Source organism: Podarcis bocagei, assembly GCF_964188305.1.
Source record: "Podarcis bocagei genome assembly, chromosome: 6".
Taxonomy (NCBI): Eukaryota; Metazoa; Chordata; class Lepidosauria; order Squamata; family Lacertidae; genus Podarcis; species Podarcis bocagei.
In genome coordinates this window covers 40,963,791-40,979,599 of record NC_138130.1, presented here as the reverse complement: position 1 = coordinate 40,979,599, position 15,809 = coordinate 40,963,791, and the positions used below count along the sequence as shown (strand labels likewise).

Sequence of the window (15,809 nt, the reverse complement as noted above, 5' to 3'; positions counted from 1 at the left end):
TTTGCCAAGCAATTTCCCCATAGGTGACAAATTTGTAAATGTTCTTTTCACTAATATATGCATTTGTAGGGACACTTTACCCTAGTAAGTATATTTCTGTGCACATTTCTTAGCTGTAGTACTGTGCTGCAAAATGCAGAGGTGTGTGGGTTTCAAAGTAGCACTGCGTTTTGGTTTCTTTATTGTTTAGGAAAGTGTGAGGTAGGTTCCTCTTTCACTGAATTTAATTTCTCCTTCACCACTGCTGTGATTACAAGATATGGACCTTTAGTCTGATCCAGCATTACTTTTTCTATGTTTGTGATGAAAATAGTCAACCATAACAATCAGGGCTTTTGTGGGACAGTGTTCGACAAGAGTCAGGCTGCAGAAAAATGGGGCTTTCCCATGAAGATTGAGCTGATAAGAATGTATGCAAAGTTAACAGTGGTATGAAATATTGTACAGTTTGGGAAATCTATGTGTATGCTTTCTATTCAAAATCAGCAACTATGGTAACTGAAGAAATATTTGTTCATAGAGGGCTGTAACTGACTTAGGCCCCATCTACGCCATATCTTTGGAGGAGTATCATACCACTTTAAACAGCCATAGCTTTCCCCCCAAAAACATGGGAACTGCATTTTTTAAAGGTTCTGAGAGTGGCTAGGTGATTCTTATTTCCCTCAGAGCTACAATTCCTGGAGTGATTTATCAACCAATCCCTCTTCCCAGGGAATTCCCCAAGGCTGGGAAAACTCCATTTTATGTGCTAGACTTTGCCTGTCAGACTTCCATACTGGACCCACCAGGCCATTTTCCCTAAACCATGGCGAAATGGACATTGACATGGCTATAAAGGAGCAGCAGCGTAAAGCATTCCTTTGCTGGAGCACACCTTCTTTGAATTTCACCAAGTGGTTTCCATGGAAACTGCTGCTAAAATGGAGGGCAAAAACCCTCTGTTTTACCAGCAGTTTCAATGCCTGGTGCTACAGGAACAGAAAAGCCCCTGTGCTGCAGTTCCCAAGTGCCCGACAACCAACTGGATATTGGGTGCTTAGGCAGCACTGCGTGACAGAGCTTTGACGGATTGAAAGAACCATTTACCTGTCAATCATCTTAGGTAATAATGACATTAGTGGGTTGTCGCACCCACCTTGTCAAAGGCTCTGGCCTGCTGGGCCGAAAAGCTTCCCCACTTGAGAAAGCACAAGCAAACTTAGTATCTATGACCCTACGCACAAATAGTGAAATTTTGTGCCAATCACTGTTGAATAAGGTGTAGCTGCACTCACACTTGAAAAAGCAATCTAAAGAACTGTTGCAAAGCTGGAAGTCACGGTACAACATACGACAGCAGATAAGGGGCAGAAACTCAGCCAGGATGAGATTTTTCAGAGTTCTCAGACATGTGGGGAGTCTCCATAGGTACAGGAGGCCACCCACTTCGAGCTGTATTTACATTTGACCCAAATGAGCATCTTAAGAAAAAATTATTCCCACCTGGAAATCAAGTACTAGAAAAGCATAATATGTGTTATGCACAGTCACAATTAGAACACATTGAGAGTCCTATTGATTTCAGCCGCAGAAAGTTAAGAATGCCCTTATTGTTCTCCCATGACTGAAATCAATTGCACTTAAATAGTCTGGATTGCATCCAATGACTGTGCAAGCTCTTTGTTCAAACTAACCCAGAACCTTCATTCTATCAACAAGGGCTTAAAAAAAGGAGCTGTTCATGGAAAAACACATATATAACAGGTAAACAACCCCCCCCCCCAATAAATCTATACAGAAGGGTTTTCATCTGCAAAAAGAAAAATAACATGTCTGGCAAAATTTGCTGCTAATTCACACTGTGGAGAAAATGGAAGGCAAGGCATGGAAGTCAAACAGCTTGAGGTGATAAACAAGGGCCTCCCCTCCTTCCTGCTTCTCACTTGAAGAATGATCAATTTACCCTCTCTGCTGCTCCATTTTTGGACGACCAAAAATGGCTGTTAGTGGCCATGCCAACAGCAAAATTGTAGGACCACATCTAAATTCAAGTGAAGCAAAACAGCCATTTTGAACATGCTATTGTTTGTTCAGCTGAAAATACAGCAGCAGAAAATTGATGTTTTCTCTTTTCATTGCTGATCAAGATGACTCAACAACTTCAGATAAGAAGGTGTGTACAGTCAGTTCCCGAGCCTGCTTAGCATGCTCATATGATAACATCCATCCCCCGCCCTGTCTCAAGCGAACATATCCTATTTTGCCAAACAACAGTTCTCTGAAAGCACAGATAAGAAAGTTGTGCCTGGGGATCTAAAGCTATTTCTGACTAGCAACAGGTAGAAAAAGGCTGGCAGGGGTTGTTTAAATATCACTCTCACATAAATACAGTTTTCTGGTGATGTTTTGCAGATGTTTTCTGGGGCTATTGCAGGTTGCGAGTAGAGACCAGTTCATTTTTCTGGATACTTTTGTTCCACACGCAACAGGGAGACAGATGTCAGGCCTATGAGGGAGATAATTGAATAGAAGTAGATGTGGGCTGGAACTCTCTTAGCCCTGTCAGTGCCAGTTCTGCAGAGACAGTCATAAGTGCTCAGTAAGAGCTTGTTCATAAGCTTAGTTGACCTGGTGGGGATGATGGATTTTCATTCACGAGAGACATCTGACGAAAGAAGGCTAACTCCTGATGCTAATTCTACAATTTTCACCACATCAGTGAAACCAACAACAACAAAAACTACTTGCAATCACATTCAGAAAATTGGTGGTACAATGTAGAGCGGAAGAGAGCTTACTGAGTGAGGCAGTCGCCATGTGCAGCTGTCGAAAAAAGGCAGCACCAGCAGGAGCCAGAAGCAAAAGTTTACATCAGTGGTTTCCAAGAATACTAAATAAAGTGCTTGTTAGTTTATCAGGCTTTATTTTGAAGAGTTGAACTACTGATATTGACAACAGCAAAAAAAATTGAGGGATAGTGTTTCTTCTGGGCGAAAAGGGAAATGGCTTCAGCTGGCTGGCTAAACCAGGTGAGGGTAGCCGATGGGTCTCAAATCCTTGGTGAGTAAGGGTCTTCCACTGTATGTGAAGACAGGCTTCGGCAGATTGAGTGGACAAGACCAATAGTGGGTCCAATGGTCAAGAAGTTTCTGCATGTGCTGTAGAAGTGAGGGGCAGAAGGTTGTCAGCCTGGGAAGGGAGGCCAACTAGGAGAAGGAAAACTCTGATCCTAAACCTACTCTGCCTTGTGGGAGATATACAGGAGAAGAAAAGGCTAAGAAGCAAACTCTATGACAGGGATGTCCAACTCCCAAGAGTTCAGGTCAAAATTGTTGAGCTTTCTTTAAAGAAATGTGTGGAAATTTAGTAAAGGAGAAAGGGGCAAAGGGAAGAACACCAAAAAATCGCTAAGAGAACAAACAGCCTCACAATGAAAATTCCGTCTCCCATTCTAGCGATCATGTGCGGATGGGGCGAGGCCGAAAGCTCTTATGCCACTGCAAAGGAAAAGGAGACCGCGATCGACCGGAACCTCCATGGGATCGACCATGAGATCCCGATCAACCTGTTCGACATCCCTGCTCTACACAAATCCAGAGTGGCGTTCCTATAAAGGTTGGGTGGTGTCCTGTCTTGCAGCCAAGCTGGTGCCAAAAATATTGCTCTGCTTTCCTTTGGAACACATAAGTGAGGCCAAGAGAGGGGTCTTGTTGTCTGGGCAGCCCAGGACCTCCATGCACACTGCCCAGGCTAGCACTTCATGGAGGTCAGTTTGGAGCTGTTAATGCAGCAGTTTGACTTCACCCGAGGTGCACTCCATTGTCTCTTGAGACAGACAGATACCAACAGCCAACATCATGTTATATACAGTGGTACCTCGGGTTACATATGCTTCAGGTTACATATGTTTCAGGTTACAGACTCCGCTAACCCAGAAATTTTACCTCGGGTTAAGAACTTTGCTTCAGGATGAGAACAGAAATCATGCAGCAGTGGCGCGGCAGCAGCAGGAGGCCCCATTAGCTAAAGTGGTCTTCAGGTTAAGAACAGTTTCAGGTTAAGAACGGACCTCCGGAACGAATTAAGTACTTAACCTGAGGTACCACTGTAATCATATAGCATGTGGGGAGGGGAGGTTTAACCCTCCTCTCTTTAGCTATTATCCTGCCAACATTTGTCATGTGCTACAATTCGTGATAGAAAAAAAATCTTATTGGCAACAATGGGATTCCCCTGCACCCTAAACAGAGTGTGAGATCCTCCCCATCAGGATCTCAGTAGGGGAGAGAAGGACAATTTAAAAACAAAAATGAAAACCAAAAAACCCTGCTGTGGCTTTAACAGTTAAAACACAGAGGCAGATAGTTCAGAATGAAACTTGTAAAAAGAGTCACCAACACCCACAACTCAGGTCAATCACTAATCAACAATTTCCTGCCTTGAGGCAACACTTACTTTGCTTGACAATTTAGCTAGTGCTGAGAAGGGTATCATGACCTGTAAAACACTTGAGTAAGCCACACTGGTACTGTGAAGCCCTGTCTTTATTAGATTGGGGATTTGGAAGAAATGATCTGTTTCAGAATATTTGTCTACTGGTCACGACCATGCTCCACCATGACAAACAGAGCTGCTGTGGAGAATGTTTGGAAGAGATAAATAGATTAAGGGGATTAGATGTTTACTTCTTCTTAGGTCAGAGAGCCTACATATTTGTTTCTTATGGTTTTCCTAATCCCAAGATCTGAAAACTAGGGCTGAGCCAAAAACATCTTACAATCGTTTCATGTTTGATTCTTTGGGCCCTACCAGACTGGGTTCCTTTTTGTGTGGGTGCATTCTGTGCCATATTGTTGATACCATAACAGTGCCTTGGTGGTGGGTTTATATTAGACTGTCCACACATCATTCCACTTTACTAGTTGATCCGCATTGCTTCCTCAGTGTCTGGAGGCACACACTTGTGCTATAGTGCAACAAAACTGGAACACCCTGTCTGCTGCAGAACATATGGCAGGTGTCACAGTTTGAAAGCTTGGAGCAGCCTGGAGTTACTCAGCCCCATGACCCATTCTGCTTCATTCAGCATTGCTTAAAAGGCAAAATAAATCTGTACTGCAGAAAAGTCTTCAATATTAGTTATAATAAGATAAATGTTACAAAATAACAAGTTGATGCATTACAGGCAAGCAATGGGCTTCAGTTCTTTAAGTGGTTAAATAAACTTCCCTCTTTCTGGTCCCTCTAGCACACAAATTGGCTTTGCAGGTCTCATCTTTCCGTTGTGAGAGCTCTGCAGCCCCTCTTTCTGGTGCTGAATCATCACGTAACTTATCTCACTGAAATGGAAAAACACAAGCCCCCTCTGACGCTTTTGCCAGAGTGGAACCTCTTGGCTAAGGTCAACTTCCCTTTACAGCATTTTAAATGCTATGCATTCAAAATCAGCATTTGATGTGCATTAAATGTAACTTTAACAACTTATCAACATGCATCTTGTGAACGGCCCCGAGACCTGTGAGTATAGGGTGGTATACAAATTTAAGAAATATAGTAATTACAATAACCATCCCAATACCACCATGAGAAGATATCATCCTGAATACATGATGTTGAAAAATTCCTCCAAGACTGGTCTCTTCCTTAGCAGCCTGGCCTATGCATTCCTAATTCATTTCCAGTGCAGCTTTTCCATGATCAAAGGTGAAGCAGGGAAATGCACAGCTTGGAGAAAGAGCCCAGGGAGGCCTGGTCTCTCAGACAGCAGGACAGGAGGCAGAAGCAGATGAACGTGATGTGCCAGAGATGCAGTGAACAGGGATTTAAAGATGTTGCTGGGAAAGCTGTGTGGAGAGCACAGGATGCTGCCAGCTGGCACTGACTGATGCAGACTGAGAGCAACTTCTCTAAAGCAGGACTAGGAGAGAGCGGAAACTCTTACTATGCATGAAAACCTCACATGGTTGCTGGAAAGTGGGATCACATAGTATCTATTGAGCCCCATGTAAAAACTTTGTTGGGGTATTAAATCTGAACATCAGAAGATATCCTAATAACTTCAGGCTGAAGTACCGTATTTTTCGTTCTATAACACGCACCCGACCATAACACGCACATAGTTTTTAGAGGAGGAAAATCCGTAGGCATGCCACCCGTAGGCATTCCCTCCATAACACGCACAGACATTTCCCCTTACTTTTTTTAGGAGGAAAAAAGTGAGTGTTATGGTGCAAAAAATATGGTATTTACCCAGGCTCAAAGGAACTCCCACCCTCTATGTGAACACAGGTTTCTCTTAATATACACATTTTTGGCAAGCAACTTCCTCTAATATAATCCTTCCCCCCCCCCCCATATATTATTTTCACTAATGCATGCATTATGTACACACTTTACCTAATGTATATACTTTGTATATTATTATTTTTTGGTTGGCAAATGCACTGCAGAATTTGGAGAAATGTGAACTTTGAGAGATAGCAACATTTTAGTTTGCGCTTTAATTTGCACTTCCAGAGCCGGTATGCAAACAGAAATAATTTATCCCCTATTCGTATCAGACATAATGTTGTGACGGCATTGACAAAAATCAGATAACTAGCCACTGCCACTGTAGATTCAACAGCCGTGTAAGCAGATGAGTCAGAGCCTGTGATGGCAAAGGAAAAGGAAAATAGCACAGGGAACAGTGTAGGAGGCAGTACATTCACCTAAAATGAGAGGGATACGGTCAGCATGCATTACTGGTCTGTCTTTTTTGGTATACAGGACTAAACTGCCTCTAGGCTGGACTACTGCAAGGTATGGGGGGGAGGGAGCTGCCTTTGAAGATTCATGGAAGCTTCCATTAGAACCAAATGCAGCAAGAAGATAACTCAGTGGGACAGTTCTACTGAATATATCTCACCAGTTCTTAAACAGCTTATTGAATGCCAGCTGGTTTCTGGATCCAAATCAAAGCATCCATATAGCCATAAACTATTTGGGACTTGGAAAGCTTTTGTAGCATGATGCATTTTTGGCTGACTTAGAAACTTGTCCATAAACTTGCTCTTGGTACAATGTGCAGCACTCAAGACTGCTGGCAGTCAATGTAATGTTGCATCTATTTCATTGCCTCCTGATTTGAATCCAGATCCCATTCAAGGTACTGTTTGTGACCTTTACCAAGCTCAGAAAATGGAGGGTTCTTCTCCTGAACAACAAAAAGAGTTTTCTCTTTTCTTTTCTTTTTTTAAAAAATTTTTTATTGGTTTTTCACCTTTTATATAAACATAACATACACAAAAAGACGAAGACAAAAACATGTATAGTTTCAGAAAATCCTACTTTCTTAACCTTGTTCCTTGACTTCCCCCCACCCCCCTTCATGCATCCCAATTCCCATGATTATGTCAGCAAATTATTATTTCTCCTCTTAACCATCTTAATATTACCTCTTTTATAAAAAATATTTTTTTCTAAGTTGGACTCAAATTCCCTTCCATCGATTTCCCATTTTGTCTTGTGTAAAAGTCATATTAACTAAACCCAAAAGTCCTGAGTGTTTTTAAAGTTCTATTCTTCCCTCCCTCCCATCCCCGGTTTTCGTCCCTTCCCGAATACATGTCCAAAACAACAGTTCTTAGCCTGGATTCCTCACATCCGAGGCTTTCAAGTCTCTTTCAGTCCCTCTCCGCCGGTCTTGTTGGTAGTCCTTTATGTTGGTCGTCAAATCTCGAAGGAATTCTGTCCCCATCAAACCAGGTTCACTTCCCGCAAGGGTATTTAGGAACAACTGCTGCAAAAGTTCCATAGGCCATGCATCTTCAGAGTCAGAGTAGAGGTCCCAATCATATTTCTTCTTTATTTTAAGTTCCTGTATTCCATATACTCCAGGGGCCTCCTCCTTCGTCTTTTGCATCTTTCGCAGATTTGTAGTCGATGTAATCCAAAAGTCTCCTTGCTTATACTCCACTGGTGTAAGCTTCTGGTTGGTACTTTCCATTTTTGCTTTCTCTTTTCCTTGTTTAGTCTCCTCCACTTCTTGAGATATCATTTCCGATTCAGCTGCAGATTCTTTCTCATTCAGGTCCTCAATACATTCAGCAGAGCTGCTTATTCCAGAGGTCAAGGTCATGAGTTGTTTATTCATAGCCAGACTCTGCTCTTGTAAGATTCCCACCAAATAAAACGTTCTTTCAATTTCCACTAGTAACTTTCCATCCACAGCCATTGTAATGTCTCAGAATTCCCCCTAGAGGGAATCTGGTTACTTAGTAATCTTTCTCCAACAAACCTCTGACTTGTTATTGTTACTTTGTTTCCAACGATTTTAGTTCAATTGTAACTCATTTTAATCCAAAGGGATCTTAGATAACAATTTTTCAGCTTTAAACTGTCCGTTTGACAGCTTTGACAGCTGTCAAACTCCGTATTCCTCTTCCACAAGCTCAAAACACAGGACGCTCCCGGGCCCGGGAGGGGGGGTTGTATACAACAGAAAGAAAACTTTTACGATTCCACTCTTTCACTCCAGCTCAAAATTTCTTTTTGCCAAATCTTGGAAGTTAATGTCTTTTTTAACTCACCCCACAAAGGGTAGGCTCTCCAGCTTAGTTCTTCTATTGTTGCTTTAGATCGTCTGCAAAAGGGGGGGTGCAGACTTCCCTTTAACACCCCCCCCGGTCGTACCGAATTCACAGGTAACTATTTTAAAGTCCCAATTCCACTTTACTCACGGGTTGTTTCTTTTCCAGCCGAATTCAGGGAAAAAAGTCAGCGCTCTTCAGCCATGGCACGCGGCTTCGCTCCACTGGAGTAGCGGTCTACTCCCAGCACCGCGCTGCTCTCCGTACCCTTTCCGAAGCCTTTAAAAAGGCTCTTCGTGGGTCAGAGGGGGCGTTTAAGGTGCCCACCGAGTCACCAGGTCCGCAGGCATCCGCGCCTGCGGTTTTTGAGGGTCCCCGCGATGCCGTCGCAGCAAGACCCGTCTCCAGCGGAGCCGATTCCCTCCGGAGCTCGGAGGGAATCCGCCATTAGCTGTTCGCGCTAACCCGGAAGTCTAGGAGTTTTCTCTTTTCTCCTGGACTATACACAAGTATTATGTTTGAGCTCTTTGACATGCTTGCAATTCATTGCAGACAATCCGGCCTTCATAAAGTTAATAAATCAGCGGGGATGGAGTAATTCATTGATCCTAAGAGCCTGTCCTCTTATTTTATTTCTATGTGGCTACCCTCTGCTTCAAGATTGTGGCACCCAATGCATAAATTACTGGTGTATAAGGGCAAATGTGTGTCCTTTACATGAATATTGTGTATAATGAGAGCGCCTTCTTCATTTACACGCCTCACACATAGGAGGAAATGACCAGAACCCAAAATGATTTAAAAACAAAAAAAGAGTTGTAAATCAGATGGTTAGAATACAAAAATCAATTGAAACTCAAATTTTAAACTGACACTTTACAGTGAAGTTTGTGCTGGTGTGGAACTCAGGTTTGCAAATGAAATTTCTGTCCCCCTGGTGGGTTTTGCTCCATAAACCTAATTTAAACCCCCCCCCAAATTGGGTTTTGCCAAACAAATTTCATTGAGCTGGTTAAAAAACTTAGCTGTTCTGTCAGGGTTTGTTGAAGCCCATTGGTCAAGGAAGAGTCCTAAGGGTCTGGGTGGCGTTAGAATGGGGTGAACTGGAGGCAGCAGGCAGCAGTGCCTCAAATAAAAAAATGTGGGTTACAGGTAGCAGAAGTCCTAAAACTGAGGCAAGGCAGGGAGCCAGCCAGATGCAAGAACTGCAGGTTGCTTCTAGGGGGAAAATTATTCTGACAACTCCCTGAGCAGATCCGAACCCTAGGTAGTGAGGCAAGCGTCAAAAACTGCCTAGGTCTATTTCCCTTTAATGTGAGCTGGATGCTCTGGCTTAGGGTCTATTCACCCTGCCATTTTGTATTCTCTTGATATGCCTGCTAATCGGTCAAGGAATCTTCAGTGATTGGTGAGGCAGTTCTTTGGTTGTCTCAAGCTGATCTGCTTGGTTGGCTTGGGCTGACTCTGAGAGGTCTGGGTTGTTGGTTCCTATTGGACAGGAGGCTTCTTCTGTGCTGGACTTCATCATAGGCTCCATCCCAAATGAGGCTTCAGATCCCCAGAAGTTGGGTGAGCTCTGACCCTCATGTCCTTCAGGTCTGTATCGGCATTATTACCCAGGGATAATGTCCAGACTTGTGACATTCCTGTTCTGTATTGGTTGGGACATGACAGTAGGATATATTTCTGTTTGCTTTCTGTTTGCTGTTCATGCATAAATTTCAGGCTTTTGGCTTGATACGTTTGAGATAAGTTCTCCCATAATTGTGCTCTACCCTTTAGATAAAAATTATTATCCATCATAAAGCTTGGGTGCCATCAGGACCAACATCAGCTTAAGTAGTTCATATCTATTACTAACACTGTTTAGATGTCTAGCTTCCTATAGGTGTAACCAGAGAAATATGAAAGCCATATTTCATATGTCATATGACCTCGTCCTTCTTCTTAGTGATTCATAGATCATTGGCCCAATGCAGAGAGGTGTCTGTGCTTAAAGTTAATGATGCAAAACTGGAGATCTTACTAATAAATATAATTGAGAATGAATGAGAAACTATTCAGACCCATTCTGGTTATACGTGGGTTATGGGATGTGTGGAAACATTTACATTAATTACATTACAGCCAATTACATTACGGGGGTTTACCTTATAGCTAATGGTTCAGATTTAATTTACTATATCAAATCCATTAGGTGCATTGAATTCAAATGCACTGGAAAAATTATCATGCCTTATAAGAACACATGAATTGAAAATGGTCGATCTTTCTAAAGTACTATTTCATTTACAAACAATTCCAGTCAGGGGAGGGAAGCACAGGCCTCTGGACTGAATGTAGCCCTCTGGGTTTCACTATGGGCATTTATTTATTAAGAGCTATTTCACAATGGAAATACCCCCAAACACCTTGTATCAAGGGGTAGTTTAACGAAGTATAGCATTACTTTAAAATGGAAAAAAATATCTACCTAATTAGGACTGGTTTGCACCCTAATTTCTTGGGGGAAAGAGGTCCCATTTTTAACACGTTAACTCTAAACAACTCTAAAATGTGTATAAAAGGTTTATTTGTCTCAATCCTATTTTTATATTCTGATTCTGTCAAGCATTTAAATTATTATTAAAACTGAATTTAAGGGATGCTGAGGAATGTGATACAAATTGTCTATTGGACCTTAATCTGATCTTTGGGAACTGAAAAGAGACAATGTAATTGGTAATTGGTGGCTATATTTGAAATGTGTGGTTAATGAAATGTTGAAGAACGTATTGGTCTTTTGTAACTGAAAAATCCTCAAATTAACTATATAAAAAACCAGAAAGTCACAGGGCTGCCTTTCACTTGTAGGAGGTCTCACAAGTAGGGCAGAGGTCTCAGTAATTCTCCTAGATGGGCTTTATACCTAGGATGTGACCTGGCCTTTACATAGTACCACAAAAATATTATAGCTATTTGATTACAAAAAAGAGAACGGTAATGAGAGACTTTGGAATATATAGCTTTAAACTTTGAGTATTTCAGTTCTCCAGGTTAGTAGATTAAATGTCAAGTACTTCAGGCATAATAGCATAATCAGGAATGAGCTGGAAGACATGCCACCTATTAGTGCTCCATGTACATGGCGATTTATTATGATTACACTTTCATTGCACATATGGCTTGAGACGGGTGCTATAGGTGACTTTCTTCTTCTTCTTCTTCTTCTTAAAATATGATTAAAATTGCACATCACCACAGAATCTAATTTCCATATAATTAAACCCTTGCATGACTGGTTGGATTTTCGGAAGATTGGATTCCCTAGCATCCTTTGAAACTGGACTCCTCTGAAAATCTTCCAAAATGGGGAAAACTGACACCTAGCTCTCCAGAAAGTCTTAACTTTAAATGGAATGCTGTTGAAAAAGAATTGAAATGTGGAGCATGCAATGCTTTCGCTGTGAACTTCTTTGTGAAATTCAAAACAAGAAAGTGATATATGGTGGCAGGATAACTGCTCCTTTTATCATCCAGACTGCACACCGTCTCATTCAGTTTTGGAATGAATTGGTTACGGTATGTGAAGGATGAGCTCCTCTACAGGAGACAAAGCACTTGCATTACAAAATGGACTAAAAGCACAGCAAAGTTAAATTCAGTTTGCTAGAATGGAAACCTCAAGCTCACTTTCATTGCCTGTGTTCAGCTGTTGAAAGTAAGAAGTACTATTAGAGTTCTTTTAGTTATGTGTGGGGTGCCTTACCCTCACCATCTGGGAGGTTGGGTGGCCATCTGTCAGGGACCCATTAGCTGTGATTTCTGCATTGCAGGAGATTGGACAATATGAGTGTTGGGGTCTTTCCCACTTCTACAATTCTATGATTCTTACAGCTTTGCACCCCGTTTGACTGATACCTTCACATGAACTGGCTACACAAGTGTTCCAGTCATGAGAAAGAGGTAACATTTCTAGACACTCTAAATGACTGCGCCCTAGAACAGTTGGTCATGGAACCAAAAGGAGGGATAGTGACTTTGGGCGTATTCTTGAATGGTGCCCAGGACCTAGGGTGCGATGTAAATGTTGTCAAGCCAATTGGGAACAGTGACCGTAGTGCTATTAAATTAAATATACATTCAAATGGCCAATTGTGAAGAAAATCCAACATGCTCACATTTGATTTTTTTTAAAAAAGGACACTTCCCCCAAATGAGGAGATGGGTAAAAATGAAGTTGAAAGGCAAAGCAAAGCAGGTCAACCCATTCAAAAATGCTAGGGAGTTGTTTAAAAACACAATATTAGAAGCTCAGTTGGGTCAGGAAAGGTTCTATTAGAGGCAAGAATACTTGCTTCAAAAAATTGAATTATTGTCCAAATGAAGAGAATGAAAAGGAATGCCAGCTTTGGCAAAAGAAGTGCAAGCAGGGGACTTCCGGGTTAGCGCGAAAGGCTAATGGCGGATTCCCTCCGAGCTCCGGAGGGAATTGGCTCTGTAGAAGACGGGTCTTGCCGCGGCGGCGACGCGGGGACCCTCAGAAACCACAGGCGCTGAAGCCTGTGGACTTGGTGACTCAGCGGGCACCATTTGCGCCCCCCTGACCCGCAAAGAAGCCTTTTTAAAGGCTTCGGAGCGGGGGACGGAGAGTGGCGTGGTGCTGAGAGTAGACTGCTTCTTCTACGGAGCGAAGCCGCATGCCGTGGCCGGAGAGCGCTGACTTCTTCCTTTGAACATTTGGACTTTAAAAGTAACAACCCGTGAGTAGTACAGAAATTGGAACTAAAAATAGTTTTTTCTGAATTTGGCACGATCGGGGGAGGTGCTAAAAGGAAGTCCGTCTCCCCTTCCTGTAGATAAATTAAAGCAAGAATTGATAACTAAGGTTGAGAGAACATCCTTCTCTTTACGGGATAAAAGCTATTAATTCCACGACTTGGTAATATAAGTAACTTTGCTGGAGGATAAGAACTGATTTTAAGAGCTGAAGTGCAACCCCCCGGGACCCGGGAGTGATCTGCAAGAGAGCCTGCTGAGGAGACATAAAGAGTTTGACAGCTGTCAAATTAGCTGTCAAAGTTGGAAAAGGAAAAAAAAATTGGTTTCTGCTATCTTTGCTGGTTATTTTTGTTACAATTTGACTTTAAACTGTTGAAAATAAAGAAGAATGGAAACAAATTAACTTGAATGTTGGATTGGAGGTGGAAGGAATATTAAGTAACTAGAAACCCTCTAGAGGGGATTCTGAGACATTACAATGGCTGCAGGTGGAAAAATACAGGCTGAGCTGGATAGAATGTTTTTTCTCTTGGGAAAGTTACAAGGTCAGAGTGAAGCTTTGGCTACAAGTGCTACAACTTTGAATTTAAAAGTAAACAAACTTGCTGAATGTGTCAAGGACTTGACTCAAGAAACCTATGTAGCTGAACAAGAAGAGATATGTGCTGTTTCAGAGGAGTGGGAAGGAGGAGCTGAAATGCTGCAGACGACAAAGGAGAGCCAGAGGCCTGCTAAGATAGATGCTAAGAAAAACAAGATCTGGATTATGAGAGCTTGGTTTGAATTAGAGAATGAAGAATGGAGGAATCTCCCTATGGGGAGATCTGAAGACCTATGGATTACAAATCTGATCAAGGCGAAAGTTGGAGCTTTTGGGACATTTGGGACATTTGGACTCAAAAGCAACAAGAAACAAGATTTGGGCTCCACTTTTGAACATGGAGGTCCGGTTGGAAGAAACATAGACCCTATTGGGACAGAGCTTCTCAGAGACCTGATGTCTAATATAAAGGACTACCAAAAAAAACCGGCAGAGAGGGACTGAGAGAGATTTGAGGGCCTTGGACGTGAGATCTCCAGGCTGATAGTTGATGGACTGATAGATATTTTGGGGGGATCGAAACCGGGAAAGGGGGGGGTGAGAGATTTGGAATCCAAAGGGTGTATAATTATATGTTGTTTTTTTTGTTATTTTGTTTTGCAATTAATATAAAAATTGGGAAATTCGTGGAAGGGAATTTGGGTTGACCTTAGAAAAGGGTGTAAAGAATGAGTATTGTTGTTTAAATTGAGGTCTATAAGTTAAAATTGGTTGATTATGATGAATTAAGCATAATAATAATAATAAGGTAAAAGCTGGGGACAAGAACTTGCTGAGCTAACTATTGGAATTGGAATACAAGAAGGGGAGGTGTGGGGAAGTCAGGGAAAGATGTTAAGAAAATAAGGATTTGAAACTATATTTGTTATTTGTGTTGTGTTTGTTTGTGTTTTTGTGTTTGTTTAAAACTTTAATAAAAATGTATTTTTTTAAAAAAAGAAGTGCAAGCAGGCAGGAAGGATGTTAAAAAAGAGAGAAAGTATAAAATCTGAGTTTCTTAAAAGTGGGAAAGCTCCGTCAAGTGGAAGAGAAGGGAGAGGGAACCTGTAGTCTGCAAAATGTTGGACACAGCTCCCATCATTCATGCCCGCTGGCCATACTGGCTGGGGCTGATGGGAGCTGGACTCCAACAGCATCTGGTGAACTTGAGCCCCCCCCCTATGTTCTACCACCTTACAGAGCTTTTCAGAGATGCTCCAGCAATTTTCGAAGGGGAGGTGGGAGTCAATTTAATTTCTCTATAGAAGATGAACCAGACGTTTCCACCTGTTTATGAACATTTGCAGTGTTTCCTTTTATTTTATTAGTAGAAGAGTTTGATGGGATATTTTATAAGCACACACTGTATCCAATATAGCTATAAATATATTGATAGCCACAATACAGGCATTTGATGAGACTTGGTTTCTGCCCAGCTAGCCGGATGGATAAATAATGATTCTCAGATACACATAAAACCTAATTTTCTTATTATACAATCCAGGTTTATTCCAGCAAGACTTTGTCTTCATTACATACTGTAAAATGATGCCTTCAGGCTTTTTACTGGCCTTTTGAGATTGCCCAGATTTATTAGAGCAAAGTGAAAACATACATTAGAAATATGGAGTACAATGGCTTTTCCCCAAAGTTATCAAGCAAGCATCTATCAGGGGAAATGATCCTTGGCCTGTGAAGGGAAAAATGTGTTGATTTCTACAGCTAAGCATTAATTCTTTATAGTGAGAGAGTGGTAAGGAATGATGATCTCTTAGAGAGGAAAAAAATATATGAGATACAGATGTTACTTTTAAAAAAAGTCTTATAATTACTATTTGTCATTCACAAAGTCTGTATTTTGGGAGACCATTGCCAATTTCTTAAAATAGAACTTCTGGGACTCAAATCTGCTTGGA

At 41.7% G+C, this 15,809-nt stretch overlaps 1 long non-coding RNA gene across 1 annotated transcript in view; it reads left to right on the top strand.

Moving 5' to 3' along the window:
- Positions 1–5,236: 5,236 nt before the first annotated feature.
- Positions 5,237–15,809, top strand: part of LOC308589780 — a 54,840-nt gene continuing 44,267 nt past the window's right edge. Inside the window, exon 1 of the long non-coding RNA XR_014009480.1 lies at positions 5,237–5,383. This is a non-coding gene — a long non-coding RNA (uncharacterized lncRNA). The remainder of the gene's footprint in view (positions 5,384–15,809) is intronic.